The 17,235-nt window shown below is 37.2% G+C and overlaps 1 pseudogene; it reads left to right on the forward strand.

Annotated features, from left to right (window-relative positions):
* Positions 1 to 422: 422 nt before the first annotated feature.
* LOC140507379 (guanine nucleotide exchange factor C9orf72 homolog pseudogene) lies at positions 423 to 11,955 on the forward strand (annotated as a pseudogene).
* The last annotated feature ends 5,280 nt before the right edge of the window (positions 11,956 to 17,235 follow it).

A 17,235-nucleotide genomic window follows, 5' to 3' on the forward strand; every position in this document is an offset into this window, starting at 1 on the left:
TTTCTTTACCATTAACATGCCATAACATAGTATATGTCTACAAATATTAAGATATGGAAAACATCCCATTATTCAAGATAGTGTCTTAGGTTAAAGGTCTCTTAAGGAATGTTAAGTTAGCCCTGGCTGGCTTTTGTTGACATAGGAAGAGGCATTCTCTGAGTTTGCTTCAGAGAGAACAAAGAGATTATTCCAAAATTTTATATTAAACATTATCATTCCCTCCTTTTGGTCAAAGGCAAGCTGAAGGCTTCACCTGTAGACCAACAAAGACACGAAAAAACCTCTAAATAACCAGTGGTGTGAGAGTTACTCTTCATGCAAGTCTGGTCCAGGCTCTTGGGAAAGCTGTCTATGTCTGATGGCATCTTGTTCAGGCCTCTTCAAAATTGGAGGGCATGATCCACTCAGGAGCAGGGGCAATGGCGGTGACAGATGGATCTACGAGTCTATACCGAAAACTTGACAGGGTCTCTCAGAAAACATGATTTGATAATTGAGATGAAACAATACAACATAGTTAACATGGCTAAAGACACTTAGCAATAGTTCAGTTTCCCAGCCATGCAGGGCTAGGTTCAGACAACACAATGAAGTTTTCTTTTCATTTCACAAATTGCATTTTTACATTAAGTCAGGTACAATTAAAACTTAAAGGGCTCACAACAGACTAGTTTTGAAAGGGAGATTTACATGTCACCAATATAAACAAGAAAATTAAATATGAACCATACAAATCAATGCAATTATTATTTCAATGTTAAATAACATTAAGTTCTTTGTATCCCAGTAATCCATTCCTAATTTTCATTTAAACAAAACTTTGAATCCCAGATTTCTCATGTAGTTGTCTGATACCTAGATATCTTTTCTTTGACAATAGGTTTTATTCTTGGGATAGTTCAAAAAGAGAATTCTGCCTTTCTGGTTCAAATCTAGAAGTTCTTAGATACTTCTGACAATATAAATTAGTACAATTCCTTAAAATTTGTTCTCCATTTTTTTTTAAATTTCAGAAAATTTCGGTTCACATTATTTGCTGTTTCTGTCTTTATCTAAATCTTGCACCTGGAGTAAGAGTCTTTTAAAATGTGAGAGTTCAACTATAAGATGAACTCATCTGCCTTTTAAATTATTGGACAGATATTTTAACAGAGAAGAAATAATTTCACTTACTTTTACTACTATCCTGTACAAATTTTATGCAAAAATCTAAATTTGAGATCTTATTATCAAAAGCATGACAAATTTTAGAAGTCAATCATATCCATTTGCATATGATTCTTAGAGGAATCAGACTGATCCTGTTGTTTTTCCTCAAAATTTGCTACTCTAATTAGACATCTGTCACATTACAACTTTGTCTCATTACCTGATCTAATCATTTCCTCAATGTTATCTCTATATTATATTTATTTATTTGGCCAGGAATATAGGTTAAGGTTGTAAGCTGTTTATTCCTGCACCCCATTATAATAACTCAGAGATGCTCCAATTTCCATTTATTATTTGATAGACTTAGTATTGTACTTTCAGAACTTCTTGATTATAAAGATTTGCTATAAAAGAAAAAGAGGGACAGTGTTAACAGAAGGAAAGGATCTCCTTAGTTCTGGTTGATTCCAGGAATAAGCCATTATCTGACATGTAATCATGAGGTTACCAGGTGCTGAAAGCAGGGCTTAGAGGTAATCAGGTGGGGAATTTCCTTTTTCAGAAAGGAAATAGCACATTTGGGAAATAAATTTAGGAAGATTCTACCTAGGCTGTGTCCAAGGTCATCTTCAAAACCTTTCCAAGCATCCACCATTAGCCTGCAGCATATGTCAGTTGGCTTTATGATAACTTAGACAAGTATTCCTGTAATCAGAACTTCAAATAATAGGAAATTGCGATCCCAGTCTTATATGGCAAATCAATATTGGCTGGTATCCCTCAGAGAAAATACTTCTTCACTCTTTAAACCATCTGAAACTGACACAAAAGTATCCAGAACAACTATGGGGGAGCAAGAGGGGTTTGGATAACCCATATTTATTCCCAAATCTTATCTACCTTCCATATTTTCAAACAGAACTTAATTTACCTTTCCAAATCTCTCAATCCTATTCTTCCACTTGCTTTTACATTTTAACCATAAGACAAGATAGGTCATAAGTTATTACTTTTTGCTAGCATAACTGTACTGGAATCTCATTCCAGCTTAAACAAAACAAAGAGGTTAATGACTAAATTTATAGTTGATGGAATTGTCTTTGTTTCACAAGTTGTTATTCTTCCCTAATTATATTCACTCTGGAAGAATGAGATACTTCAGGAATTAAATCTTTTACATAATAAATTCAAACGCAAACTTTAACTCTGACTTAGGCCATAGAATGACTGATCAAAACAGCTTAATTTAACAGTATATTATTTTGAAGTTTTAGTAGGCCTTCTAAGAATCACACATGATTTTTCAAAACATTTCTCCTAAAAGTATTTCCCTTCTTTAAAAACAGTTTAAAATTTACTCTGATGTTCACGAAACTCTTAAGAAGAAAACTAGTTGGAAACTTTAAAAATGCTTGATATCTCTTTTTTTTTCTTAAGCAAAAATAAACCTTTAAAACTGGAATTCATTAAAGCTGAGTTGTTACAAAAATGTTCTTACGTAATATGAATTTCCAAAGTATTATAACAAACTGAATTCTTAATTATTATAGTATTCTTAGATGTAAGAGACTGACTCACAGAAAAACACTGTTGCTTTTAAAATCCTTTTTTAAACAATGGGAACATCTTAAGGTGAGTCTTAAGTAGTTCACATAATTTTCTGCACATGTTCTAATTTGAGATAAAAATAATATTAGCTTTCCCAGTAAGATTACACAAAGGCTCACATGTTTTGCTGGTCATTTGTTATTGACTACAGAAATCTGCTATAGAAGGAAAAAGCAGGGACATGTGACATACCACGTATGACAGGATAAAACATTCTTTACTCTGTTTGAATTCAGATGGGAGTGAAATTCTCCAGTCATGCAGTATCTGTTTCATAGCCAGACTCACAAATAGTCAGGTGAGAAACATTCCTTTTTAAAGGAACACAATAGGGAAACTGAGCCAGGAGGATCCCATCCTAGATTGAGTTTAGAATTGTCCCCTCAGTGTTTCCTTTCCAGATACAAACTTCACCTGTTAACAGGATGACATTCCCTCTGAGTAGCTTGTGGCATTTGTCTCAGACACGGATTTAATGCAGACAACTATACCCAAATTCAAACTAAAACCAAAAATAGTCATGGTCCCAAATGCCTTTTACCTTAAACAGCAAGTCTCACAGTCAGATAACAGTTATCTCCACTCTCTTGGAGTTACAATAAACAATAAAGATTTACCAGGACACACACACATAAGGGATTCCACTTCACATATTTCCTTCTCAAATTTAAAACTTTCTGATGTAAAAGCCAATTATTAAAAATTTTCTCTATCTATTACAACTTCTGTGCAAGTAATATTCACTGTTTAGAATCTGAATTAACCAACCAAATTCCTTTACTAGGACTGATGATCTTACCCACAGGAATAGGAGGACTGTTCTGAATGAACAGAAGGAATTTAAATAAAGTTTTCACTCCATTCCCTCCTTTCCATACACAGGAATCACTTAACAATTTTAGGTTTCAGCATTCAAACAGTAATCCCAAATAACTTAGTTAACAATCCTACAACTTCATAGAAGATAGCCAAATTGTTAAGCTTTACTTTTTTTTTTTTAAACAAGGGTGAAAATACCTGGTTTTCTAAATGACAATTACAAAACATTATAAGACAAAGTTAGCAGGACTGATAAAGTAACATAACTGGTGTTACACAATTTTCCCAACATCTTTTATTTTCAACAAAATTCAAATTAAAAATTGCTCTAACACTATTTCTAGATTACAGTGGTCACTCAATTTTCACAATCTAAGAGAAATTCAGAAATACAACCCTAGAAATACAGTTTTAACACAACAATAACTGCAGATGGTATAATTTGCATTTCCAGAAATTATTGATCTTATTACTTTTAACAATTAAAACCACTTCGAAGTTAACAATTACATTAGACAGATAATAATGTTGTATGTCACATATACCAGTCATTACGTTAAGCATTTTACAATCATTTTATCATTTTGATCCCATAACAACAAGCATAATTATTTTACAAATCAGAAAATGGGTCAAACAGAGAGATAATACTTTTTGCAACTGAACAGAGAAGTGAAGCTTACCAAGAGCAGGGAAACTGATGTCCCAGTGGTGACTTTTGCAGGCAGAGTTTAGAGAATGCTCACTACAGGCCTGATTCTTCCACGTTTACCAATCCCCCCCACAGCAGCAGAATTTACTGAGCCCAAGGCGGTATGCAGCTGCTGGGACAGGGCGGGCAGAATGTCTAGGACCTAGGTGGCATTTCCAAGCTTTACCTAGAAAGGTGGGCTACCCACAATCTTAGGAGTTATTTCAAATGATCAGTTCCTGAAATGTTTTATGACTAATCTTACAACATACAAATCTGCTAAAATGATTTTACCTAAGATAATCTAACTTTCCATTGTAATTCCAGGCTGGCCAGACCAGAATGACAAGGAAAAGTGATAAAATTTTGTTTATTTCCCTAGCTGCAGCCCTTGAAGTCTGGCTACTTGCATTGAAATCTTACAAGATAACACACTCATACACAGCACATACCATACGGACAGGGACATACACCAACAGACACACTGACAACAGGACAAATACAAACGTAGCTCACAAAAAACCAACCCAGAGAGAGAAGGCAATTAGAAGCTTGCTAGAAATCCCCATCAAGAATTGGCTATTATCATCCTGAAGAAAGGGGGTTGCAAGAATCCAAGGTCTGATAATAAAGGGCCTTTGCTCAGAGCACCCCTGCAGTTGTTGGAGGGTTAGAGAGCCTTGGTGCCCCAAAGTTTCTGACTGTCTTAAAGGAACAGGCCCCATGGGAATAGGTTCAGGCCTCCAGTTCTTAGGTGGATTGTAACTGTCCTCTTCAGGACCAGAGCCCTTAAAGGAAAGTGGGAAGGGGGAATGGGGAGGAGGGAGGCAACAGAGGCTTGAACAAAGGCTGCCTTCCTCAGGTCTAAGGTAGGGGAAGGCGAGGGGGAAAGATTGCATCTAGGTGCCATCGGTTTCCCCAGATCAGAGGCCTTCAAGGGGAAGGGGAGGGAAGAAAGGGAGCAAGGAATAGGATGGAGGGAGTGAAGGGAAGGACAGACTGGAGCCCTTGAAGAAGAAAGGATTTTTGCCAGGACATGGCTAGGTGCTGAAGCAGCTCCCAGCCTTACAAGGAAGAGGCTACCTGTCTTTTGTTCTTGCTCAGCCAAGTCAGCAAGCCCAGGATAAAACATTTTCGCTGCTGGTTAGTTGTTTTGTTGGCCTTTCTTAATTTGGTTGTAAGATAAAGTAACTTTGACTGGTCCAAAAGAGCCCTGTGGTGGCCAATATCATTTAGGGCTATCTTTGATTGACACTAGTGCTAGCAATTCCTGTACTAATTTTGCTGAGATCGATTGCCAGAGAAGACCTAAGTAATACAGAGCGATTTAACGCCACTTGGTCTCTGGTCCCCAGTTTCCTTTAAAGGGAATTTAAAGTGAGAGTTCTTTGGAAGCTGGGAAATAGAAGAACTTACCCCAACCCCGTCAAGGCCTAGGACTCTAGGAAAAATAGTTCCTACTGGCGCCGGAGTCCTAGCGTTGGCGAGATGAGACAATGTCTGTCCTGTTCCTCAGTTCCAATCCACGTTTGGGCGCCATAACTGTTGACCTGAAAACTTGGTTAAAGAAAAGGCAACAGGCTAAATGCATACATTTTATAATTTAGTTAATTAATTGATCAATTCCCTATTAAAGAAAATGGTAACATAATGCATTATGGAGCCAGAAATATTCTGGCTACCAATACAAAGAATTGGGCAGCCTTAAATCTGTTTTAGGACAAAGAAGTGTTCTGTGTCCTTCAGATTTATGGTCTCCATAAGTGATTAACTAGACCATTAGAAAGGAATTTCTTAATTGCATAGTTTGTACATGCAATAAGATAACAGAGTTTGACAAAGTTTCACATAGAAATTACAACCCAAGATGTCTGTGTTTTCTTTACCATTAACATGCCATAACATAGTATATGTCTACAAATATTAAGATATGGAAAACATCCCATTATTCAAGATAGTGTCTTAGGTTAAAGGTCTCTTAAGGAATGTTAAGTCAGCCCTGGCTGGCTTTTGTTGACATAGGAAGAGGCATTCTCTGAGTTTGCTTCAGAGAGAACAGAGATTATTCCAAAACTTTATATTAAACATTATCAGGAATCATGTACAGGTTATGAATAGAGAGCTAGACTCAAAATCAGGAAGACCAGGATCCAAGCCTGTTCTCACACCCAGGCTGGAAGGGATACCTTCAGTAAGTTACTGAGGAGAGATTAACGGCCTGGAACATTTCCAAGATCCAGCCTAGCTCTGATGTTCAGAGATCTGGGATCTTTCCACAGGAGACAGGGCACTCCATCCCCAGAGATCTCCCAGTATTCATATATTCTGTGGCCACCCCCACATCAGTCTGTTAGAGAGTAAACTCCCCAAGGCCAAGGAGAGTTTTTCTTCTGGTATGGCCAGGAATGGGCTGAGAGTGGGACTAGCGATAGAGAAATAGATCAGCTGGGCCATTAACCCCACAAAAGGAAAAACTCAGAGCTGAGGGGGAGTGGGTCTGGATAAATCACATGGAGAAACATTAGCATTTCTAAAGCTTTTGAAATTCATTATCCCAGCACATCCCCCAACCAAACTATCAGCCAAAGGCGAGGGGCTCCTTTGCATCTCATTGAAGAAAACAAAGAGACCAGAGGGAATCTGGGCTTTCAGGACTAGGAAGAACTTGGGTGAATGTTGGGTCAGCCCAAGGGCCTGGGGGAGTCTCAATGGTCAGGAGAAACCTCAACTCCTCCTAGTCCTGCCTGACTGGTTGGTAGTTGTCCTTCCTTCTCCAAGAGGACCAAGATGACATTACTATGCTTCTCCATCCATCAAGAAGAGAAGGATGGGATCTGACAGGAAGGGGGATGGTGAGAGGGTGGAGGAAGGCCCAGAAAAAGGGAGAGGAACATGTTATTCCAGAATCTGTGAGCTGGTAAGTAGGGGTGAGGGAGTAACAAATGCTAATCCAAGACAATGGAGGAAGGTCAGAGGTGGGAGATGGGGTGATAACCCAACCTCAGTCTCTCATTCCATCTGCAGTCTCTGACTCAGTAATCAAAAGGACTTGGATTTCAGGAAAGGCTTTCCAAAGGCCAGCACCTGTAATTAGGTGGGCTAATGGGGGCAGATCTGCCCTCTGGTCCTAGAGTCTATAGCACTTTCTGCGGATCCTGGCATGTATTAATGAAGAGCTGAATAACTGACTTTTCCAATTCATTCATTCATTCATTTGCTGGGAGAGGTAAGAGAAATTGAGAGCCAAGTTCCAGGTTCCCAGTCTTTTAAGAGGCAGCCACCAATTCTCTGACTGTGAGGACCCCAGTCTCTGCCCACTGGGCACTTAGAAGTAAAGCTGGGGCAGAAAGGGGTCACAGCACCAAGTCTCCTGGGCTCTTAGATGAAGGAGGAACCTCAGAAATCAACAACTTCCATGCCCCTCCTCAGCCAATAAGGCTGATCAGGCCAATCAATTAATAGATATCAATTAAGCAGTGAACAGAATGCCTGGTCTAGAGTCAGGAAGACCTAAGTTCAAATCCAACCTCAGCACTAGCTCTGGGACCACATTCTCAGAAAAAGCTGTTCAAGGAGGTCATCCTGGAGAATGTCTGGAACCTGCTGTCACTGGGTAAGGACCACTCCCTCTTTTTTTCTTGGTGTTAATGGTCAGGCCAAACACTGCATTGACCATGAATGAATAAAGTATCAGGACCAGACGGATTTCCAAGGGAATTCTGTCAAATATTTCAACATCTCCTAATTCTAATGTTAAATAATGTGGAAAAATTAGAAAAGAAGGGGTCTACCAAGCTTCTTTTATAAAACAAATATGGTGTTGATATGCAAATCAATAGGAAGAAAAATGAGAATAAAAATTATAAACTAATTTCATTAATGTATAAGGATACAAAAATCCTAAATAAAATTCTATTTATAGGATTGGAACAATGTATTACAAGGATTTTGCATTGTGACCAACTGAAATTTATATCAGGAATGTTTTAACCAGGGATAGTTTCAGCTAAGGTAAATTATTCATAATTTATTATGTCAACAATAAAAATTAAAAAATCATATCAATAGCTGAAGAATCAGCTTTTTATAAAATAGAACATTCATTTCTATTAGAAACACTTGAAAGTATTGGTCAAAATGGATTTTTCCTTAAATTGATAAAAAGCATTTACCTAAATCCATCAGTAAGCATTACTTATAATGGAGATAAGCTAGAAACCTTCCCCGTAGGATTCAATGGTCAAGAAGAAAGGCCACTTTCACCAATGTTATTCCATATTGCATTGAAAATCCTATAAGAAAAATAAGACAAGAAAAAGAAATCAAAGGAATCAGACTAGAGGAGGGGGTAATAAACATATCTCTTTGTGGGGACAACATGATGATATCCATGAACCAATCCAAAGACTCAGTTAAAGCATTAGTTGAGACAAGTAATTACTTTATCAAAGTAGCAGGATACAAGGTAAACCCCCATCAGTCACCAAGATTCATATATATCACTAACAAAACCCTGCAAGAAGAGATCGTAAGAGGTAACTCATTTTAAAAAATTCTAGACAGTATAGAATTTCTGGGGCTACACCTGCCAGAACAAACTCAGGAAGTACATGAACATATACATATACATACATACACACACATATATACCATATATATATATATATTTTATATAAATAAAATCAAATTTAAATAGGTAGAGAGATATTAATTCTTCATGGGTAGGCAAGGATAATACAATAACAATTACAAATTTACCTAAGTAATTTATACCTTCAATGCCATCTCAATTAAATAATTGATACTTTATTTTACTGAGTTAGACAAAACAGTTATCAAATTTCATTTGGAAGAATAAAAGGTAAGAATATGAAAGGAAATAATGAAAATAATGTAAAGGAAAGAATTTTGCAGTACTTCATCTGAAACTGTATTATGAGGCAGTAATTATAAAAACCAGCCGGTACTGGCTAAGCAATAGAAAGGCAGGTCAATGGAACAGAGAAGACACACAATTTACAGAAGCAAATAAAGAGAGTAACTTTTATTTGACAAGTGGAAAGACTTGAGATTTTGGGAAAAGAATTCATTATGGTAACAAAAAATTGTTGGGAAAACTGTAAAAAGTATGGCAGAAACTATGCTTAGACCAATATTTTATGCTATTTATCAAGATAAGGTCAAAATTGCTATGTGACCTATATCTGAAGAGAGATATTACAAGAACATTTGAAGAACATAGAACATGTTACTTCATTGGACTTAATGACAGGAGAACAATTTATGAATAAGGAAGAGATGAGAGAGTGAGGTGTGAAGTGGATAATTTTGATTACATTAAATTTTGTATAAGTAAAGGCAATTTAACCAAGATCAGAAGGAAAGTAGAAAATGTGAGGAGGAAATTTTATATATACTTTCTTAGATAAAATTCTCATATCTCAAATATGTAAAATAGACAAAGATCCTTGTAAAATTCATAAGAATGTGCATCATTCTGTGACTGAAAAAGAGTCAAAGGATATGGAACGTCAATGTTCCAATGGGGAAATCCAAACAATTTATAATCGTATGAAAAATTGCTGTAAGTCATTATGGAGTTGAGAAATTCAAATTAAAACAATCTTGCAGTAACATTTTATACCAATCACATTGGTTAAAATGTATAAACAGGAAAGTGATAAATGTTGGAGGGGATGTGGAAAAAGTGGGACACTCATTCACTACTGGTGGCATTGTGAACCGTTTTGCAGAACGATCTGGATTTATGTATCCCCTTGGACCCAACAATAGCACTGATAGGTGAATTTCTAAAGACTACTATGAAAAAAAGAAAAACAACCTATATATTTTAAAATATTTATAATAGCCTGTTTTGTCATGGCAAAGAACTGGATGCCCTTCAATTGGGGGATGACTTAATCAGATATGGGAGATGAGGGAGATGAAGTATTATTACTATACTATAAGAAATGATGATCTTAGAAAAACATGGAGAGACTTGAAGAAAATAATGAAGAGGGGCAGGAGCAGAACCCAGAGAACATTGCATAGAGTAACTGCAAAATATTTTTAAGAACAATTTTGAGGGAATGCACCATTTTCACTGTTATGAACAACCATAAAGTACAAAGGCTGTATAAAGGAAGAAGATGCTCTCTGCCTCCAGAGAAAGAATTGAGAATGAGAAGTATGTTTGGAATGATTTTACACATACATACATGTTTGTATCTGATGGTAACCATCTCTAGGGAAAAGGGATCGGGGAGGAAAAAGGAAACGTACATGATAAATTTCTTATCTGTTTAAAGGAATGACAATTGTACATAATTTGCTGTTTCATCTATTCTGTCACACCATGTTATGGAAGTGTTCATTTTATTCCATGAATTAAAAATGAAATAGATAAAAATCTAAAAACAAAATCCTAATGATAGTACTAAAATGACGATTTGGTACTGGCTAAGAGATAGGAAGGCAGACCAGTGGAACAAAGTAAACATACATGACATAGTAGCACATGCTTATAGGAATCTTATGTTTGAAAAATGTCAAGACCAGTTTTTGTGGCAAAAATGTCTGATTTGGTGAAAATTGTGGAGAAAGTAGTCTGTCAGAAACAGGACAGAGACCAATATCATATTCCATTTCCTAAGATGTGGTCAAGATGGATACATGACCTAGATATAAAGGGAGATATCATAGGAAATTAAATTGGGACACTAATTCACTGTTGGAAATAAATTGATCCATGCATTTTACAGAACAATCTGTAATTATGCCTAGAGACTGGTAAAACTGTGTTTACCCTTTGATCCACTTACACTACCCTTAGATCTGTTTCCCAAGATGATTAAGGATTCATGTTTAAATGAAGACTCATTCCTACAAAGTCTGGGGCATTTTCGTTCTGAAGGAGTCAGAAAAAAGCACAATGTCCTTACTATCTTATTCACTTTATCTGCACTACTGCCTACCACTACAGAACAGCCACAGGTCTGCAGGTGGGAGTTGATGGCATTGAAAAGGAAGCCCTCATGGCAATTGTCTACAATACCATCATTATTTAGTATGAATCCAGGTTATTTGTACAAGGCCTTCTCAAGGATTCAACTGGCAGTTTTGTGCTGCCTTTCCAACAAGTCATGTATGCCCCATATCCCACTGCACATGTGGATGTTTATACAACGCAACAGATGCCACCCTGTCATCCAGCATCGTTACATGAGATTGGAGCTGACTGCCTTTTGAAAAGCCACTTCAGAAGATGATGCGGCTCAGGATATGATTATCCATACACATGAAAGCCTCACTCCAGATTTGAATGTTTTTCAAGATGTCCTACACAGAGACACACTAGTAAAAGCCTTCCTGGATCAGGTCTTTCATTTGAAACCTGGTTTGTCTCTGAGAAGTACTTTTCTTGCACTGTTTCTACTTGTCCTTCATAGAAAAGCCTTAACACTAATAAAATACATAGAAGATGACGTGAAGAGGATTTCTCCAAAACTTGAAGATACATCTCTCTGAAACTTGAAGATAACACCTCAATTTAACAGCAGAGGGTAAACAACATAATAATGTCTTTAGCTGAGAAAATCAAACCAAGCCTACAGCTGCTTATCTTTGGAAGACCTTTCTACACTAGTGTACAGGAATGGGATGTGCTAATGACATTTTAAAAGTGTACCCTTTAAATATACTTCATCATACTTGTGAGTGCTGCTAAGAAAATTAGTGTTATAAAAAACATCATTTTTTTGGTCATGCATCCAATGCTCTGCTCTGCACTGTGATCTGAAAGTTATTACACTGCAGTCTTTATGAGAGAAAGTATTTTATGATTACTTTAACAGGTACATCATTACAGATGGGTCCCCTTTTTAACAAGCACTTATTTTGGAATCGCTTTTTGCTTACAATTACAGTAAATATTATTTAATGTTAGGGTGATTATGTAAATTTGACCATAGGTGCTATCTTCAGAACCTTACAAATATTTGATTTTAAATTCATCTCAGAAGGTTTTGTGTTAAATTCTTCAATTGTTTTTCCAGGAGAGTAGGAGGTTATTAGGTTTCTACAATCATTTGAATAATTATTGAATAATATCAACCATTTGAAAATCACAGCAGTTTACCTCAATTATTTATAGAATAAAAGGGAAAGGTGAACATAATTCAAATTTTAGAAATAAAAATACTGATCAAGCAGTTGTTAAAACCATATAATGGTTAGATGCTACTTTAAAACTTAGTCCTTACACTTTATTGAAAAGCCAAATAATATTCAGACTCCCTGATTGTAGTGGGCTACCCTATATTTCTCATCATCCACACTAATTGAAATATGAACAAAATAGAGGCTTTTTAAAATTTATATTTAAATTGCTCTTATGAACTTTTTAATAAAGCATTTTTGTTGGTTAAGAGCTAGACTAAAAACATTTAGTCTTTCCCTCCTTGAAAATAAAAATTTGAGGGAGAATATAAAACACTGTGGTCTGATCTTGGAATCACTATAGCTGTGAAATTCTCAACAGTTGTGTCAAATGCATTAGTAGAGAACTTTTTGATCACTGAGAGCTATTTCTACCTGCTTACACCTTTGAGTTCAAATTCCTAAGAGGTTTGTACTTTTTCTGGATCACATGAGGAAAAGCAGGCAAAATTTTTGCTGTTGTGTTTTTTTTTAAGGGTGGAGGAGGTTCCTTTTTTTGTAAGAAGCATTCTAACAACTTTAAATGGATGATATAAGTGCTTTAGAAGGATTCTGTCAATTTGTGATTTATGTAGGAGTCACTGAAATATTAGCTTTGTGGTTCTAACATTCTCTTTGCTTTGTTCTTTACCCCAGAGCCAAAAGATGTTATCATGCAGAATTGTACTGCTCTTTGGCTCTCCTCTGATAGGTTATTATTCTTAGAAAGCCCTTTGTTGTAATTTTTCTTAAAGAGGATTGTGGGAGATTCCCTTGCCTCATCAAGTAATTTGTTTTTCCTCTTGAGAACATTTTGCCACTTAATAAATGGAAAGAAACTGAAAAGGAAATAAAGCATACAATTTGAAATTGCATATACTGGGAAGGACAATCTGAGGCCACAGTTAAACTCATTCTACCTAACTGAGAATGCTTTCCATGTTCCACACATTCAGAACATCTTCATCCTGAGGAATAGGTACTCCTTTGACAGAACTTGGATACTGTTTCATTCCTTTCATATTGGGGGCCCTACTGCTAACCATAAAATAGCTGATTAACATATTTCTTTGTTCAGAAAAATATTGTTGCTATGAGCACTGTGCCAGTGCCCAAGAAAATCTATTTTAAGTTGTTAACAGTGGAAAGAATTAACATTTAGAAGAAAAACAAGTGAAAGTAGAGACTTTCCTTTCCAAGAAAATTTTACTCACAAAGATTCAAGAGTGTGACATACTTCAGGAGTGAGTGATGCACATGTGTGTCTGGCAGTTCCACAGAGGACAGAGAGACACTCTCTTTCTGAGCTACAGGACCCATACTATGGGTAGGAAATGTGGGGTCTTGTAGGCAAGCTTTCAAAGAAGTTTTGGGTAAGATCAGGTTGGGGACACAGAGAGGAAAAGGTAGATTTTTAGAAAAAGGAGACATTTATCTCAGTTCAAAGGGTTGGTCCCTCTAGCCAAGAGGTCTAGCAAGAGGAGGAGTTCAAGGCAGAACTTACCCAGAAAGGCAGGCCATGTGCAAACCAGAAGAGTCCCCATAGGAAGACATCATTGGAAATTAAAAGAACATGATGAACACATTACCAATCACACTTGTGGAGATATAAACAATTTGTATCAATAAGAAATCATATGGTAAGGGGCAAAATGAATAATTTTCCATTACACTAAATTATAAAGGTTTTGTCTAAATAAATTCAATGTAGCCAATATCAGAAGGAAAACAGAAAAGTAGAGGAAAAATTTTATAGACAGTTTCTCAGATAATGGTCTCATATCTGAAATATATAAAGAACTTGGTCAGCTCCAAAAGAATATGAGTCACTCCCCAACCGTAAATGTTCAAAGGGGAGGAACAGGCAGCTTCTGCTGAAGAAATCAAACCTATATACAATGATATGAGAAAACGCTCAAAATTTTTATTCCAAAAATGTTAATTAAATATCCTTGAGAAATCACCTTATAGCTGTCAGGCTACAATGATAGAAGGGGAAAGGGATAAATGTTGGTGGGAATATGGAAAATCTGAGACACTAATTCACTGTTGGTGGAACTATGAACTGATCCATCAGTTTTGCAAACCACTCTATAATCATGACCACACAACTGAACTGTGTCTACCCCTTGATCCAGTAATGCTATTCATAGGTCTGTTTTGCAAGATGATTAAGGAAAACAGAAGAAAAAAAAATACTTACAAGCAGCTCTCTTTTTGGTAGCACAAATTATAAATTGTGGGGATGCCCATCAATTAGGAAATGTCTTGAGAATGATGGAGTACAACCTGAGGTAAATGGTCAGTAGCTTCAGCAGTATTTGAAGATGGTCTCTTGAAGGTGGTATGGATGTTTGTCTCAATGCTGGAGGATCATGTACTTTTCACTAATCAATGTGGCTCCATCAGTCCTGAGTAGCTGAAGTGCACCATAGTTGGATAGGTCTTTGGCTATAAATGCGCTTCAGGGGACTTGACTGAAAGAAGGCTTGGGTCAAATCCATTTGGGATGCACCTCAGGTGTCAGCATTTTGGGATCCCAAGCACCCCTAATCTCACCTGAAATACTGGCTATTTGTGTGACTATCACTCCTTGGATCATTAGTCTCATAGTAAAGTCAGTCTGCTAAAACATATGGATAAATGATCTGAGAAAGAGAGAGGGAGACAGAAAGAGAAAGAGAAACAGTGAGAGAGACAGAGAATCCCAGAGAGGCAGAGAGTCCCAAATCTTCCCCAAGGAAAATTTGCTTACATTTCTTAAAACCACAGATGAAACCCATTTTCTTCAGTCAATTGCATTGTATGTTGTCAAGCATACTCTTATTGGTATTGTTTTAAGCTAACGGATAAATGATTACTATATGAATAACTCCTGAACACCCAGTCAGTGGAAGGGGTGGCCCCAGTTGATCAAATGTTTCTATATCCCAGGGGGGAAGTCAGCAAGGTCCTCGAACAAGATGCCAAATGAACCCTCTGGTGAATGTTCCTTGGAAGAGTCAGACAGGACTGAACAGCAGAGCAACCCTCATGTGCCAGACACTGTGCTAAGCCCTGGAGATACAAAAAGTGGCAAACAACAGTCCCTGCCCTCAGGGAGCTTACAATGGAAAGGGAGACAACCTACAAATCTGTACAAAGTGAATTACAGACAGGTTAGATGGGGCCTAATGAGTAGAAGACGCTGGGATTAAGAGGTGTTGACCTGAAAAGTTGGTTAAAGGAAAGGCAACAGGCTAAATGCATTCATTTCATGATTTAATTAATTAATTCCCTCTTAAAGATAACAGTTACATAACATTATGGAGTCAGAGATTAATCTGACTACCTGGTACAGAAATCTTCTGGCTTATATACATTTTACTGTGAGAAAGGAACACTCTTAGTTAGACAAATTGTAAATTTAGTAATACAAGACAATTAACAAAGCAATGTCAGTTGGGCCTTGTGATTCCAGGCTGGGTAAACATGTCTCTGTGACATATAATAAGAAAGGAAATCCCACCATTCTAGTGGCAGGCTTCCTGTCCTAAACAGGTACAAAAATAGCAGACGAAGGAAAGGGTAAACAAAGTTTCAACTGAAATTACAACCCAGGACATCTGTGTTTTTTTCTTATCACTAAAATGCCATTAACATGCCATAACATAGTATATGTTCACAAAATATTAAGATATGGAAAATGTCCCACTGAGAAAAAGTGTCCTAGGTCAAAGGTCTCACAAGGAATGTTAGGTCAGCCCTGGCTGGCCTCTGTTAAGGAAGAGGCACTCTCCGAGTTTGCTTCACAGAGAAAAAATCATTCCAAAATTTTACATTAAATATTTCAGGGGGTTTCAACAAGAGTGGCTGCCAAAGGCAGGTTTTTAGGTGGTACTTAAAAGAAGCCAGGCAGGTCAGTGATCAGAGTAGAAGGTGGTGAGTATAACAGGCCTCGGGTACAGTCTGAGAGGATGCCTGGAGCTGAGAGCTGGAGAGTCTTGTGAATGAAACCTCCAGGTGACCACTGTCACTGGATGGAAGAGAAAATGTGGTAGGGAAAGGTGAGAAAACTGGCAAGGTGGGAGAGGGCCAAGTTATGCAGGGCTCTGAATGCCAAGCAGAGAACTTTGTATTTGCTCCTGGAAAGAGGAGGGAGGTGACATGCTCACACCTGCACTTTAGGAAGATGATTTTGGGGCTGGAGAAGAATGGGGAGAGACGTGAGGCAGGTAAACCCTCCCTAAGCAATTATTGCAATAGTCTAGGTGTGAGGTGATGGTTTTTTGGTGAAAGCTGATTGAGAAACTTTAATATGGAGTATAAATGTGAATGTTTATAATCGTTATTTTGTTAGGCAGAAAGGGCCTGGGGTAAATCAGCAGGGTAAGAGATTGCTCACCATATTAGGAAGAGGGGGAAAAAAGGAGGGTTAGAGAATTTGGAACTCAAATTCTTACAGAATTGAATGCTGAAAAGTGAAAACAAAATGAATAAAATTCTGGGGTCTTACTGTTCAGGTTTTCAGGGGGTTGGAGATGAGGCAGAGAAGGATGCAATCAGATGACACAATATCATCCCCACATGGGAGTGCCCAGAGGACAGTACTCTTAAGTCAATTCCAGTCAACATATGTTTCTCAAATATTTGCAAAATGTTCAGTACTGTGCCCCATTGCTGGGGAAACAGAGAAAGCAAGGAGCTCCCATCCTGGTGGAAATCCTTCCATATGGATATCTCCTTACATGTATAGGAAATCACTGTTTCACTTATGCCTAGTG

Source organism: Notamacropus eugenii, chromosome 5, assembly GCF_028372415.1.
Source record: "Notamacropus eugenii isolate mMacEug1 chromosome 5, mMacEug1.pri_v2, whole genome shotgun sequence".
NCBI classification, from domain to species: Eukaryota; Metazoa; Chordata; class Mammalia; order Diprotodontia; family Macropodidae; genus Notamacropus; species Notamacropus eugenii.